This window comes from Drosophila obscura, unplaced genomic scaffold, assembly GCF_018151105.1.
Source record: "Drosophila obscura isolate BZ-5 IFL unplaced genomic scaffold, ASM1815110v1 contig_192, whole genome shotgun sequence".
NCBI lineage: Eukaryota > Metazoa > Arthropoda > Insecta > Diptera > Drosophilidae > Drosophila > Drosophila obscura.
In genome coordinates, this window is record NW_024542781.1 from 5,456,761 (window position 1) to 5,474,151 (window position 17,391).

Here is a 17,391-nt window from a genome sequence, read left to right on the forward strand (position 1 = left end):
CACCGCCCACATCGCGGAACAGATTCGGAAATGGGGAATCAGGTTCGACGGACAGGACGACCCACTTACATTTCTGGAACTACTCGAAGAACGTGCGATCTCATATGGGGTGGACACAAATCAGCTACCTCGGGCCATGACAGAGCTTCTCACCGATCGGGCCAGTCGCTGGTACCGCACCAGCCAACTACAAGGCAGCTCATGGGAATATTTCCGCCAAGAATTCTTGACTTTCTTCTTGCCGCCACGGTACTTCGAACAATTGGAAGACCAAATCCGGCCCCGCAAGCAAGCGAGAGGAGAACTGTTCAAGGATTACCTCATCGAGATACGTCTACTCATGCACCACGCCAGGTACGACGCAGCCAAGGAACTAAACAGGATCTACGATAACGCCCTGCCAGCATACCAGATGTATGTGCGGCGACACGAACTACAAAGCTTAGCACAGCTCACAATGTTGGCCACCGAGTTCGAGAGCATCCAAGAGCGGACCATCCCGACCACTTTCGCACCCCCGCGGAACACTCCAAGATACGCAAGGCCGGCTTCAGAGCAGAGGAATTGCGACTCGCACCAGCCGCCATTTCTGAGTCCCCATTGGGAATCGACAGACACACCAGGGAGACCACCAGCTCATCCAAACAGTGCGGCGAATCCCGAAGTAGCCCATCACATGATCACGACCCCCATCATCAACCCACGCGCAGCCTGTCGCCGCTGTGGCGAAGCGGGGCATGCGGCATACGACTGCCATAATCCCTCCATCCTATTCTGCTGGAAATGTGGCAAACGCGGCACACGGACCGTAAATTGCTGCCGCCAAAACACGTCGGGAAACGACATGCGTCCCCAACTGACACGGGATCAGCCGGGAACGACGCCTCCTTCAACCCGCGACTAAATAACTCTCTACACGTAAGCAACGGCCGGATAGTGGCGATGGTGACCATAGGAGGACACACAACGGAAGCCACAATCGACAGCCCCGGTGTCCAGAAGCTTCATCAGCGCAAACATCGCCCGACAACTAGACAACAACACCAACCTGCAAGATGCATGCGTCCGCATACGCCTGGCCGATGGCTCGGTCAGAGAGATCTCACAAGTTCTACTGGCGCACATCAAGCTGGATCAACGAGAGGTTCAAATCCCGCTCCTGGTCCTGCCAAACATGTTGGGACAAGTCATTGTCGGCATGGACTTCCTAGGTGCCACCGAAACGACGATCCAATGCGGATCCACGCTGCTACAGCTACGAGACCGTCACCCCATGCCCACTGAACCCGTGCTTACTACCATCCACGTACAAGACGCCGAACCCCGATACCAGAAACCCCAACAAATCGCCACGAACCTACGTCCACGACCTACCACAACGCACACGGCACCCAATAACGCAACGCAGCACTTGACACCCAAACCAATCGCAACGAATACGAAACGCCGGCCCACAACGGAGAACACGAATCCGAGGCCAACACAAGCCAACCACAACCAAGCAATCGGGAAAACGAGTCCCACGGTCACTACGGAGCAACCGCGTCCTAGGCCAACCACACACACACACCCCAAACAAACCACGAGGATCTCACACACGAGACAAACACACTTGAACCCGGCGCTCGACACAGGAAGCCCAGTTCCAAGACAAGCAACAGAGCAAGCACGCAGGGAAACCGCATCGGAAGCAGGGAACGCACGGACACCCTCAAAACCGACCGCCAGCAGCGAAAAAGGACAACGGCCACCACCATCCGACAGCCCAGCCACACGGGAAACAGCCACGCTAACCCCACGCTGGACGGGGCCCATAATCGAACTGATCTCCACAGAGCCCCTCAACGAGGGCCCGGAAACCAGCACGATGCCCCCACGATGCCCAGACAGCCGTCCGGTCCGACCCACGGCCGACGCCACACCGATCCTCGCCAACACAATGGAGTACCTTCCGCGTACCGACTTGACTGCTAGCGCCATGCACCGAGCCATGCCTAGAGCCAGGTCCGAGATCTTCGTCGCCCGTACCAGCTGTTGGTCCAAAACAAGAGGAATCACCGAGACTTACCTGTTCATGAGCCAAACGACCGCCAATACCACCCAAGTATTGCATCAGAGATATGAAACATATCTACCCACGGCCAACGCCACACCCATCGTCGCGCACACAAGCGACTACCAACGGAGGATCGAAACGCCCAGCGCCTTCGACACAACCCTCTCACCCGAAGACCCCAGCCAGCCATTTGACTCCGAAGCCGCCGATCCAACCGGACATGAGCCCGAACCAGTCCCGGAGCCGTGGCCGCCGGACTTGGCCCCGCAGATCCAAGCATTTACATTCGACAAACCCATCCTACCGAAAGACCCGAATCAAACCTTTGACCCCGGAGCCACCGAAGACGACCCAGAACTACCGACGGATCCTTGGCCACCCGACATAGCACCGCCGATTCAAGAATGCCTGGACAAAGAACGACCGAAGAAAACCGCCGAGAAAACCATTGTCATATGGGATAATCGACCCACCAAGCAGACAACAAATACAAAGCACCCAGAACCGAAGAAAAACTTCCACGATCACAGCAGCAGTAGAAAATATAACGTTACCGACGCCACGCTAAAGTGACGAGATTAAAAGCGACGAATCCGGAGACTCGGCACAAGCCAAAGGACAGGAAAAAGGCGAACCTCAGCACCCGCCAAGCGACGCCACTAATCTCTCCATCACCCACCCGGAAGCAAGGGGGGGTGTAGCGAACCATGGTTCTAGCCATGGCTCGTCACAAACGGCGAAGGGTCAGCGCATCCACGCTGGCGGGAGACAATAACCAAACTGATATACACCGAGCTAGCGAACCATGGCTCTAGCCACGGTTCTCCACAAATAGCGGTGTATCAGCACCCCGGAAATAAAATAGTCTTAAGCACACAATTAATTAAGAACTCTCGATCAACAACACCCCACCTCTTGAGACAATTGTGAAATCAGCAGCCTACAATGTCGCAATAAGCCAAGCCGACACAATTTCGCAATAAGAGATATCATTGGCGTTATTTCACAATAAGTCAAGCTAGCATAAAAGTATCGAAACATCGACGCAAATTCAGATATCACCTCCGCGATGCAGAGTTAGCAAAAACTCATTTCTTTTGAAAACCAAATACCCAATTCCCAACTGCACCTTCCGGGATGCAGCATCAGCAAAACACACTGACCCCCTAAGCAATTGTCAACGAAGCACCAAGCTTCGACCTAATTACCACACCCTACAATTATTATTACCCAATAACCTTAAGTCAGCAAGAATCAATTATTTCCGGGTCTCAGGTGCGATCGCCAGCTGCATAAAAGGGCCAAGATCGGCTGAAAGAGTAGGCAGTCCATCAGCCCGAACACAAGATACAGGCAGTCCATCAGCCCGAATACAAGATACAGGCTGTCCATCAGCCCAAACACAAGACACTGCACAAGGCAGTCCCTCAGTCACACACCCAAGACACTGTACTACGCAGTCCCTCAGTCACACACCCAAGACACTGTACTACGCAGTCCCTCAGTCACACATCCAAGACACTGCACTAGGCAGTCCATCAGCCCGAACACAAGATACAGGCAGTCCATCAGCCCGAATACAAGACACAGGCAGTCCATCAGCCCAAACACAAGACACTGCACAAGGCAGTCCCTCAGTCACACACCCAAGACACTGCACTAGGCAGTCCCTCAGCCCAAACACAAGACACTGCACACCCCCAGTCCAACGGCTCCAAGGCAAGTATTTTTGTCAGCAACAAAACGCTCCCCCTGCGTCCTACCTCTCTTTCGGCCGCTCCGAACCTAAAAGTCACCTGCGATCTACAAATTGTCTTGTAGTGGACCCTGGACAGACTGAAGCATACCTCAGCCTGAAATAGGACCTCACAAGTGGCGCCCGAGCAGGGACTTTTTGGTGACTTTAAGGAGACTAACACCTTAATACGGAGCTTTGTGGAGTAAAGACCCACGGCCCCTGAAAGAAAACTAGGCTAGCAAGGACCAATACTCGTCCAACACTAAAAACCGGCACCCTCGCAACATCCGGTCGCAAGCAGAAATACCGCAAACAACACGTAAGTCAGTGCTACTAACCACAGAAACACACCATGGAAGCCCACGAAGCCGGTCAACCCGACGAATTTTACCCGGAGGGACTCCATACCAATCCAGGAATCACCACCGGCTGGATCTACAAACTCCGGCGGGACGAGCTGGAAACCCTGGCCGAGGAATTCGGATTTGGCCACGAAGGAACAGTCGAGGAACGACGAAAGAGATTCGCCACATTAGTCGCCGGAACACTCTCGCAGGACGCCTGGGTTCGACTAGGAGACCTTGAACGGCAATACGCCAAACCAGCAGGACGCTCCAGGTCACCCATCCCCACCACTCCTAGGACATCTGACCAGCGGAAAACCGACCCAAAAGTCGGGTTACAAGTCCCCACCGCGTCCGAATACAGCACACCTAGCCCACCACGCATCGTAACGCCAGCCGATTTGCCCAGACCTCCAGTTACGGAGACCAGCCGCTCGCCCACACAGAGGATCGTGTCAGCCATGGACTCTTCCATAGATGGACGCCACCACAGCCACACCGCCCACATCGCGGAACAGATTCGGAAATGGGGAATCAGGTTCGACGGACAGGACGACCCACTTACATTTCTGGAACTACTCGAAGAACGTGCGATCTCATATGGGGTGGACACAAATCAGCTACCTCGGGCCATGACAGAGCTTCTCACCGATCGGGCCAGTCGCTGGTACCGCACCAGCCAACTACAAGGCAGCTCATGGGAATATTTCCGCCAAGAATTCTTGACTTTCTTCTTGCCGCCACGGTACTTCGAACAATTGGAAGACCAAATCCGGCCCCGCAAGCAAGCGAGAGGAGAACTGTTCAAGGATTACCTCATCGAGATACGTCTACTCATGCACCACGCCAGGTACGACGCAGCCAAGGAACTAAACAGGATCTACGATAACGCCCTGCCAGCATACCAGATGTATGTGCGGCGACACGAACTACAAAGCTTAGCACAGCTCACAATGTTGGCCACCGAGTTCGAGAGCATCCAAGAGCGGACCATCCCGACCACTTTCGCACCCCCGCGGAACACTCCAAGATACGCAAGGCCGGCTTCAGAGCAGAGGAATTGCGACTCGCACCAGCCGCCATTTCTGAGTCCCCATTGGGAATCGACAGACACACCAGGGAGACCACCAGCTCATCCAAACAGTGCGGCGAATCCCGAAGTAGCCCATCACATGATCACGACCCCCATCATCAACCCACGCGCAGCCTGTCGCCGCTGTGGCGAAGCGGGGCATGCGGCATACGACTGCCATAATCCCTCCATCCTATTCTGCTGGAAATGTGGCAAACGCGGCACACGGACCGTAAATTGCTGCCGCCAAAACACGTCGGGAAACGACATGCGTCCCCAACTGACACGGGATCAGCCGGGAACGACGCCTCCTTCAACCCGCGACTAAATAACTCTCTACACGTAAGCAACGGCCGGATAGTGGCGATGGTGACCATAGGAGGACACACAACGGAAGCCACAATCGACAGCCCCGGTGTCCAGAAGCTTCATCAGCGCAAACATCGCCCGACAACTAGACAACAACACCAACCTGCAAGATGCATGCGTCCGCATACGCCTGGCCGATGGCTCGGTCAGAGAGATCTCACAAGTTCTACTGGCGCACATCAAGCTGGATCAACGAGAGGTTCCCCAACAAATCGCCACGAACCTACGTCCACGACCTACCACAACGCACACGGCACCCAATAACGCAACGCAGCACTTGACACCCAAACCAATCGCAACGAATACGAAACGCCGGCCCACAACGGAGAACACGAATCCGAGGCCAACACAAGCCAACCACAACCAAGCAATCGGGAAAACGAGTCCCACGGTCACTACGGAGCAACCGCGTCCTAGGCCAACCACAGGGGACACACACCCCAAACAAACCACGAGGATCTCACACACGAGACAAACACACTTGAACCCGGCGCTCGACACAGGAAGCCCAGTTCCAAGACAAGCAACAGAGCAAGCACGCAGGGAAACCGCATCGGAAGCAGGGAAACGCACGGACACCCTCAAAACCGACCGCCAGCAGCGAAAAAGGACAACGGCCACCACCATCCGACAGCCCAGCCACACGGGAAACAGCCACGCTAACCCCACGCTGGACGGGGCCCATAATCGAACTGATCTCCACAGAGCCCCTCAACGAGGGCCCGAAAACCAGCACGATGCCCCCACGATGCCCAGACAGCCGTCCGGTCCGACCCACGGCCGACGCCACACCGATCCTCGCCAACACAATGGAGTACCTTCCGCGTACCGACTTGACTGCTAGCGCCATGCACCGAGCCATGCCTAGAGCCAGGTCCGAGATCTTCGTCGCCCGTACCAGCTGTTGGTCCAAAACAAGAGGAATCACCGAGACTTACCTGTTCATGAGCCAAACGACCGCCAATACCACCCAAGTATTGCATCAGAGATATGAAACATATCTACCCACGGCCAACGCCACACCCATCGTCGCGCACACAAGCGACTACCAACGGAGGATCGAAACGCCCAGCGCCTTCGACACAACCCTCTCACCCGAAGACCCCAGCCAGCCATTTGACTCCGAAGCCGCCGATCCAACCGGACATGAGCCCGAACCAGTCCCGGAGCCGTGGCCGCCGGACTTGGCCCCGCAGATCCAAGCATTTACATTCGACAAACCCATCCTACCGAAAGACCCGAATCAAACCTTTGACCCCGGAGCCACCGAAGACGACCCAGAACTACCGACGGATCCTTGGCCACCCGACATAGCACCGCCGATTCAAGAATGCCTGGACAAAGAACGACCGAAGAAAACCGCCGAGAAAACCATTGTCATATGGGATAATCGACCCACCAAGCAGACAACAAATACAAAGCACCCAGAACCGAAGAAAAACTTCCACGATCACAGCAGCAGTAGAAAATATAACGTTACCGACGCCACGCTAAAGTGACGAGATTAAAAGCGACGAATCCGGAGACTCGGCACAAGCCAAAGGACAGGAAAAAGGCGAACCTCAGCACCCGCCAAGCGACGCCACTAATCTCTCCATCACCCACCCGGAAGCAAGGGGGGGGTGTAGCGAACCATGGTTCTAGCCATGGCTCGTCACAAACGGCGAAGGGTCAGCGCATCCACGCTGGCGGGAGACAATAACCAAACTGATATACACCGAGCTAGCGAACCATGGCTCTAGCCACGGTTCTCCACAAATAGCGGTGTATCAGCACCCCGGAAATAAAATAGTCTTAAGCACACAATTAATTAAGAACTCTCGATCAACAACACCCCACCTCTTGAGACAATTGTGAAATCAGCAGCCTACAATGTCGCAATAAGCCAAGCCGACACAATTTCGCAATAAGAGATATCATTGGCGTTATTTCACAATAAGTCAAGCTAGCATAAAAGTATCGAAACATCGACGCAAATTCATTTCATTCAAAACTCATTTCTTTTGAAAACCAAATACCCAATTCCCAACTGCACCTTCCGGGATGCAGCATCAGCAAAACACACTGACCCCCTAAGCAATTGTCAACGAAGCACCAAGCTTCGACCTAATTACCACACCCTACAATTATTATTACCCAATAACCTTAAGTCAGCAAGAATCAATTATTTCCGGGTCTCAGGTGCGATCGCCAGCTGCATAAAAGGGCCAAGATCGGCTGAAAGAGTAGGCAGTCCATCAGCCCGAACACAAGATACAGGCAGTCCATCAGCCCGAATACAAGATACAGGCTGTCCATCAGCCCAAACACAAGACACTGCACAAGGCAGTCCCTCCCCCCCGCCCCCCCGGCGTCCTCGCCCTGGCTCCATCAGCCCAGCGGCAGTCCATCAGCCCAAACACAAGACACTGCACAAGGCAGTCCCTCAGTCACACACCCAAGACACTGCACTAGGCAGTCCATCAGCCCGAACACAAGATACAGGCAGTCCATCAGCCCGAATACAAGACACAGGCAGTCCATCAGCCCAAACACAAGACACTGCACAAGGCAGACCCTCAGTCACACACCCAAGACACTGCACTAGGCAGTCCCTCAGCCCAAACACAAGACACTGCACACCCCCAGTCCAACGGCTCCAAGGCAAGTATTTTTGTCAGCAACAAAACGCTCCCCCTGCTTCCCACCTCTCTTTCGGCCGCTCCGAACCTAAAAGTCCCCTGCGATCTACAAATTGTCTTGTAGTGGACCCTGGACAGACTGAAGCATACCTCAGCCTGAAATAGGACCTCACACGGTGAACACAATAACGTGGGATGAGAATGCGAGACTCTCAAGGAGTCACATAACTCTAGTATCTTACGTCTGGTTGTCAAGAACCTTGATATTTTGAAAAGATATATAAAACAGCTAGAAGTTGAGCCCAAACACTTTGTGATTTTTGCTTAAAAAGCTAACTAAATATATCGACCTGAGCTGAACTTCTTGATTTTCACCAATCGTTAATTTTTTAACAGTAACTAAAAAAAAAAATTAAAATACCTTATTATTAATATGAACTAGTTTCTAAGTTTCAATATTATTTGAGAAAACCGACGAATTAAATTTTTTTTTAATGTATATTTACCCAAAAAATTGTATTTTCTTTCCGTGGTAGCAACCCCCAAACATTAAACTAAAAATTTAATTTAAAAAATTAAACTAAAAAATTGTATAATTTTATTGAATAACAAAGAACAGAATTAGGGGGTGTCCCCTTGAAAATATAAAAAAAAAATTTTAAGGTCAAATTTTGGCCCAGCCTACTGTGTATGCATACAAGAATTGGTTTCCTATGCTGAGGGCAATTACAAAAACAAAAGGGCTCAGAGGGCAATGGGCCTGGGCTCGCTGGCTTAGATAACACTACTCGACAAAACCGAACTTTTTTTTCCTCAAGGATCCAAACCGACTTTTTCTGATAGATATGGGGATTTAAAATTTTTTAAAGAATTATGGTTTTTTTCTATGGCAGAACTTTTTTTTGAAGAATTTTTGAAGTCTGGTATTTTTTTTAAGTTTTTTTTAGAGGTAGCGCTTTTTGTTTTCACATAGCTCTAGTAACTTACGTCTGGTTGTAAAGAACTTTGCTATTTTGAAAAGATAATTAAAACAGCTAGAAGTTAAGCCCAAATACTTTGTGATTTCAGCTTACCGTCTGGGAAATATAAAGCATTGAAATGCAAAAATGATGATTTTTGTGCGGTATTTTTTACGAAATTTTGAGTTTAAAAACCCAGGAAAAGTCGAAAAAAAATTATATCTTGTGTCTTCTATTTTTTTGTGTATAGGTGCGTTAATTTGGCGTCGTTTAAGGTATCGCTCATTAAAATCTATGGAGAGACTTTGGAGCTAAAATTCGTTAACTAAACCTAACATATGGAAAAAATGAACAAAAAATACCTTTTGGAAGAAGTTTAAGGGCCCAACTGCCAATTGGGAAAAAAAGAAACGAACAAGGATATAATTTTTTTTTGGTACCTGATCTGCGTTTAAAAAAATACCGCACAAAAATCATCATTTTTGCATTTCAATGCTTTATATTTCCCAGACGGTAAGCTGAAATCACAAAGTATTTGGGCTTAACTTCTAGCTGTTTTAATTATCTTTTCGAAATAGCAAAGTTCTTTACAACCAGACGTAAGTTACTAGAGCTATGTGAAAACAACAAGCGCTACCTCTAAAAAAAAACTTTAAAAAAAATACCAGACTTCAAAAATTCTTCAAAAAAAAGTTCTGCCATAGAAAAAAAAAAAATATCATCAAACCATTTCTAAGCCCCAAATCTTTAAGAAAAAGTTCGTTTTGTTCCTTGAGGAAAAATCGTGTTGACTATTATAATAGGCACTAAAAATACATATCCTTAAATTTTTCACCGCATTTTTTGCTTGCTCCTTTGGATTTAAAATTGTAATTATGAAAGATCATTATTTTTACTTCTTTCATCGTTTTAATCCGTTCTTGAGTTGAACATACGTCTTCAATTTGTCTTCAGTTTATCAAGCTCGATACAATGCAAGCATTTTAATTGTTATCAATCCAAATACTGAGCAGCGTATCATTAAAAAGTTCAACCTAACTTACAAGATGAAAATACCCGTAAAAGTATAACGGTCGCCAACGGTCACAAATAATTTAATAGACTTTAGTAAGAAAGTTAACGAGTGCTAACCAATTGTATACTGGGCGGAGGAATATCTGCCAAGTTTGCATTTTGTTAGGCGTGGGATCGGACGATCGTGGGCAATCCCACCCGAACATCTGCGCGGTTGTCAGAGTTTTTTATGCTGCGCTGCGCCGGCATCGCGACCAACAGTAGAGGGCTCGTGGTCGCCGGGCTGGGTTAGGATAGTTGAGTTTTTATTTGATTCGCCGAGCTTCAAGAACGTATTCGTCTTGCATTGCCTCATTAATTACTCAAACAATTAAATATTACTAGTATAAACTTTCTACATTAATTTTTTATAGTTCGATTTTGGTTCTAGTTCTAGTTATTATTTGTTTAACAAAATAGACAGGCAGGATTAAGTTTTGTCTAATTTTGGAAGGCCCAAATTAATACGCAAAAAAAAAAAACTAACATACGAACGAAATCTTTTTTTATATAAAAATTTTACATACCCCGCCTTTCTGTTCCATATTTTACATTTACCTTTTCTTAATATTTACAAAACTTACAAGCTCACAAAGTCAAGAAAAAGATTTCCGCCTTGCGTACACCAACTCGTAATTAACCGAGCATCTGGCTTAGATGGGCTGCAAAGATTTCAGTGCAGCGTTTAAATCAAAATTATGTATGCATTATTTTTAGCCAGGGTATGCACTATGAAAATCTACCAAGAAATTAAGATTTTGTTTCTGTGAAGTTTTCGAATTAATGCCAAAATATCGGCTCAAGTTAGCAGGGTTCAAGCCGCCGGTTGGAAGTTAGCCCTTACATGAGCACTTAAGAAAAAAAATTTTCCTTTTCGGATACTTTAACGTTCCGATTAATGTTAACTCGAAGGCCAACATCTTTCTTAATTACGTCTTGATAAGCTTCAATTTTGAAAAAGTTCGCTCTCCCCTGGCAACACTCCCTGGCAAAGTCAACAAAATTCTGAGAGAAAATCAAATATTGGTAAAGACATATTTAAAATTTTTACCAGAACATTAAAAAAATCAGTTTTGAATTAATCTTCTTCTGTGAAGATTGTAAGCTCGTACATAGGCCGATTAGCCAAGTACCAACTACCAACTACTGGACTAACATGTGACACAAGAGAACTACTGTGAAGAAATCTTGAAGAAAACAAGCCACAAACAATTTGGCGTCTCGCCTCTCTCTAAAGTAATCCCTGCCACGAAGCTAAAGCCAAAAGTTGAACTTATTAAGAATAGATTCGATTGTTAAGAGCCGTTTAGGCTGTGTTTATCTGTCGGCCAGTCAATTTGTGCGATTTCAATGGCAAAACAAAAGAAGATAGATTTCACTAATACATATATAATTTATTTTTCTTTCTATTTTAGGAAAATGAATTTGATTGCAGACGCCGTCTTTTTTCTGGTTATGAGGAAACCGATTATAACATCACCGAAAATGCTCTCCGTGAACTTATGCCAGTACATGAAAATGGCGTATTCAAAGATGAAAAACAAGACGATGATGAAAGTACAGCATATATCTTAGAAGTATTGGAGGAGAGCAAAAATTCTTTAAGTAAATTGGTGCGATAATAAATAAAATATGTTTCTTCAAAATAAAATAATCCTTACCTATTATAGTGTTTTAAGCATGCTGTGTTTGCACTGATGTTATTTGTTTAAGTTTTAATATTAAGTTTCTCGAACTGAGCGCGAGTTTTTTTTAAATATTCTTCTACCATTATCACACGTTGAATCTCGAAATAGAGCATACATAAAAAAAGAATTCGAATAATTCTGATCAAGATGTGACGGGTAAATATACATTAATAAAAAAATTAATTCGTCGGTTTTTTCAACTAATATTGAAACTTAGAAACTAGTTCATATTGATAATAAGGTATTTTTATTTTTTTTTTTTTAGTTACTGTTAAAAAATTAACGACTGGTGAAAATCAAGAAGTTCAGCTGAGGTTGATATATTTAGTTAACTTGTTCGCAAAAACTTGTGTAGGTTTTTTACTGCCAATAACTGATTAATGACGATATTAATGGTATCAATATATATGTAATAGATTACACCAATATAATTTTTATTAAAATTCGTTAGAAACCTTTAAAAACAAATTTTTAAATAAAAATAAAAACTTTAATATTACTATCAAACCCAAGATAAATTTAAATTTCAACCTAATGTTTACCAATTTAAAGCTAGAGGTCTTAGGTAACTGTCAGTGAAGGAACTAAGTTGATTCCTTCATATAGAACAATATTATTAACAATTTAGTGAAGTGACTATTTTTCGAAATAAAATATGTGCCCTGTTGTAGACACCCCCTAAAAAGTCCGCTAAAAGGGAAACAAAATATGAAAGGAAATTACCACAAATAAAAAGAAAATTAGTTTCTTTATTTAAAGAGCCTTTACTGGCATAAGGAACAACAAAACTATGAGACTTTTCACATTATTCATCTCAATGGCAATTTTTCTTATTTTCTTTATTATGCTCTCTGCCTATACCAATGTAGATAATTATTTTAATATCAGCACGAAAACTGTGTATTTTTAACAAATATGACTCACAATACTTAGATCAGTAGCATCTGCTTGCTATGCAGTTTTACGGGGGGGGTGGGGGTAGGTGCCTAACCCCCCCAACGCTCCAGGCCCTTTTTTTGGAGGCGTAGGTGCCTTTAACCTACGAAGGCCTGTTCTTTCCCCGCCCGGCCGGCCCCGCGGGCTGTTGGCTTTTTTTCCCCCCCCCCTTTTTTTCCCTTCCCCCCCCCCCCCCCCTTCCTTTTTCCCCCCCCCCCCCCCCCCCCCCCCCCCCCCCCCCCCCCCCCCCCCCCCTCCCCCCTCCCCCCCCCGCCCCCCTTTTTTTTTTTTTTTTTTTTTTTTTTTCCCCCCCGGGGCCCGGGGGGCGCGGCCCCCCCGCGGGGCGCCCTCCTTTTTTTTTTTGGGAGTGGGGGGCGCCCCCCTCTTTTTTTTTTTTTTTTACATAGGTTACATAACATACATATGTACTTTTCCTGAGTCTAATTTGATGTGGTATGTATTCCTAGTTGTGTAGTTTTTATGACTATGTATATAGGGATTTACGCGGTACCGATCACCACCAAAAAGGAATTTTAAAAATTTCATCCTAAAAGGTTTATCAGGTTATCGCAAATTGCAAAAAAGCGTGATCCGGTTTTCGTAAATCGCAAGATTTTTTCGATTTGAAACCGAATTCAAATCGAATTTGAGCTCGCGATTCCAAAACTAATTGCACATAGCACCTAAATAAAAACTTGTATGAGGAAAAAAAAAATGTATACAAATTTGCTGATGTTTTAAGTTTATATTTATAGAATTGTAACTTTATTTTCGCATAAACCACAAACACAACAAATTGCGAAAAATGTTTGACAGATAAAATAAAATATATTTTGGTATCATATAATGCGATTGTCAAAACGATATACAACATAACAAATTTCAACAGAAAACACTACTCGACAAAATTGAACTTTTTATTTAGGCTGTGAACCAAAATGACTTTTTCTGATAGATACCACTACTTAATATAATACAAAATACAATACTACTTTTTGGAGATATCAGTCATTTTTTATACCAACGCATGCTAACGAAACCTCCCTACGGAATCAGGGTATATTAGATATTATATATATTATATAGTTCTCAGAGACTAGAGCTAGAGAAACCAAATTTTGTTTCCAGACTCATGTGATATCACACTGCTACAAGTGTATTTCACAATTTTCAAACCCCCCTTTCCGGCACCACAAAGAACGAAAATCTGTGGCAGCCACAATTGTGAAGATATCCGAAAACTAAAATCTGTAACATCCACAGTAGAGTTGGGTAAAGAGTGTTCACTTTACTGAACAAGTTCAGTTGCTCACTTTTAAGTGAGTGAACAACTCGCTCACTTTGCTCAGTTGCTCATTTGTTCACTCAGTTGTTCACTTGCTCACTCAGTTGTTCACTTGTTCAGTTGTTCACTCAGTTGTTCACTTGTTCAGTTGTTCACTCAGTTGTTCACTTGTTCAGTTGTTCCCTGTTCAGTGGTTCACTCAGTTCAATGCTTTGTTTTTCAAACATTTGTTAATTTTCCCCAGTTTATTTTTGTGGTTCATTCGAAATACATACAAATAGATGTACATATGTATGAATAAGTATGTTTAGCAAAACCCCCCACCCAAATATTAAAGAATATCGAATAACAATACATAAAAGTAAGAATCCCTCTCTACGCAGCAAAATTGTCTAAGTCTAATGTCATATGGCTAAAAGTAATTTTGTCTTGTGTATCGCAGAGTAATCTTGAACAGGGAACAACTGAACAAGTGAGTCAACAGGGAACAACTGAACAAGTGAGTGAACAACTGAACAAGTGAACAACTGAGTGAACAACTGAACAAGTGAACAACTGAGTGAACAACTGAACAAGTGAACAACTGAACAAAAATTGAGTGAGCATGTTCAGTTCACTCAGTGAAGTGAACAGCTCATTTTTGTTCACTCACTCATGAGCAACCCAACTCTAATCCACAGTGATCAGTGATCAGCTCTCACTGCGCTCGAACGTGTTTTCGCTATGTCGCTTCATCATTGCTCGGAATATAATTCGGACGTCACTGCCCCTCAGTTTCGTTGTTTTGATGCTGTTCGGTGATGCCGCCGTGAGTTTCATTTTACGTGCATTGATCTGCATTCAGATGCTGCTTTCAATGCTTTTAATAAATCTGCCTAATTTGTTATGGCAGTGTGGTTGCTGTGTGGATGCAAATGACTGCAAAATTGACGAGATTAATGATAAGGTTCAGAAGCTTGAAAGCCTTTATCGGCATCTCAAGACGGACTTTAAGCCTGCCCTTAACCTAGGCGGGTGAATCCTCCTAGGAAGGAGGCTTTTTCACAGTCAGGAAGACTCTACTTTTATACCCCTACTCAGTCAGTATATACATTTTTGAAGTTATGATTTCTGTAGATTTTAAAAAAAATGCACATTTTACATTTTTTTCCTACATCTGTTATCTACAATGTATATTCTACATCTAAAATGTATATTCTACATGTACCATTTAGATTCTCCATCTTCTCCGCGAGCCGGAATCGAAAATTTCTTGTGCGAAGCTGGTCAAGCGAGATGCCGATCTGTCTACGTTGAAGTTTGTTAACTTCAAACTTGGGGTCCGTGAAGCCCTATTCTCTGCTGTCTTTGATGACAAGTTTTGGGCTGTATCGGTAAAGGGTTCCCGCTTTGTACATAGGCAGACATGCGAGGAATGGTACCGTTGAGGACGTCCACGCACACTCAGAAAGGTCCTGTTCCGTCAACTACAAAGAACCCCCAGTGAGCGGCGCCTCTGGGTTCATGATTGCCGCTTCTCCACAAAATATTTTACCTGCACTTTTTCGTCTCTTTGCTACGAACAACCGCCCGTTGGATTACACTAGTCAACACGACAATTAGGCTGTGGCCCAAAATGACTTTTTCTTATAGATTTCGGGGTTTAACATTTTTTAACGAATTACGGTGTAATTTTTTTTTTTAATTTTTTAAAATCTGGTATTTTTTAATGTTTTTTCAGAGGTAGTGCTTTTATTTTTCACATAACTTAAGTGTCTTATATCTGGTTGCATAGAACTTTGCAGTTCTGAAAAGCTGACAAATGCAGATATAAATCGGACCCAGACACTTTGTAGCTGCACTTTAACGTCTAGAAGATATTAAGCATTAAGCTTTCAAATTTCATAATTTTTTTGCGGTATTTTTTCACGAAATTTTGACTTTAAAAACTCGGGTAAAGTCGAAAAAAAAAATTCTTGGCATGCATTTTTATACCCGTACTCAAAAAAGAGTTAAGGGGTATATTAGATTTGTGGTAAAAGTGGATGTGTGTAACGCAGAGCAGGTAACGTTTCCGACCCCATAAAGTATATACATATATTCTTGATCAGCATCAATAGCCGAGTCGATATAGCCATGTCTGTCCGTCCGTCCGACTTGTTGAGCGCCTGGATCTCAGAGACTATAAGAGTTAGGGTAACCAAATTTGGTTTCTAGACTCATGTGATATCACACTGCTACAAGTGTATTTCAAAATTTCGCCCAGCCCCCTTCCGCCACAACAAAGGCCGAAAATCTGTGGCAGTCACAATTTTAAAGATACGATAAAACAGTATCGTAGAGAATGCCCATATCTACCAGATTGCCGAATTTGAATCAGATCGGATTATAATTATAGCCAGAATGAAGAAATTAATTTTCTGTTGCTTTCCCCGCCCCATCTTGCAAGAAAACCAACCGCGTTCAGTGCGCGAGCAACCCCTAGCGGAGGAGATGTAGAATCTACATGTTCGATGTAGAATATACATTGTAGATGTAGATGTAGATATTAGATGTAGCAAAAAAATGTAAAAAAGAAAAAAAATTTTAATTCTAAAAAATTATAAGCTCAAAAATGTATATACTGACTGAGTACGGGTATAAGTAGAGTCGCGTCCCCAGAAGCGACTCACACGTTCCTTCTCGTTAGTTTTAGATAGACGCATTAATTAGGCGTCGTTTAAGGTATTGTTCATTAAAATTTATGGATAAACGGTCAACTTGCAGCCGTTTGACCAAAAACAACCAATAACAGACAAAAAAAATAATGTACTACAAAAATTTTTAAATCCAGAAATCTATCAGAAAAAAATCATTTTGGTCCAAGCCTAAATAACACTTTATTTTTGGAATTCCTCTTCAACGCAACAACAACATATGGTTTTATCACGCTGCGCTTTGTGCGACATTCGCTCGGCTGCTGATGGATTGGATGGAGATGCTCTTGCTGACGCTCTCTTTCTCTAGCGTCATCATCACAACAACAAACGCTATTGCATTGCTTCGTGTGCTATGCTTACGTCGGCGCTGCCCTCGACACTTGGGCAGAGTCAAAAGCTCGGCGCTCGCTCTTAAGTGGAGCACTCCCTTTGGCGCCTTCTGTCAGCACTATCGACAAGATTGAATCTCCCTGCCGCGCTCCCGCCCAATCTTCTGGATGATGGTGATAGGCAGGCTTCACATGAGGGTGGCCCCTATAGCTCAGTGGGACCGGCCTGGTCCTGCTCTGAAGCCTCCTCCCGTGTTCTCTGG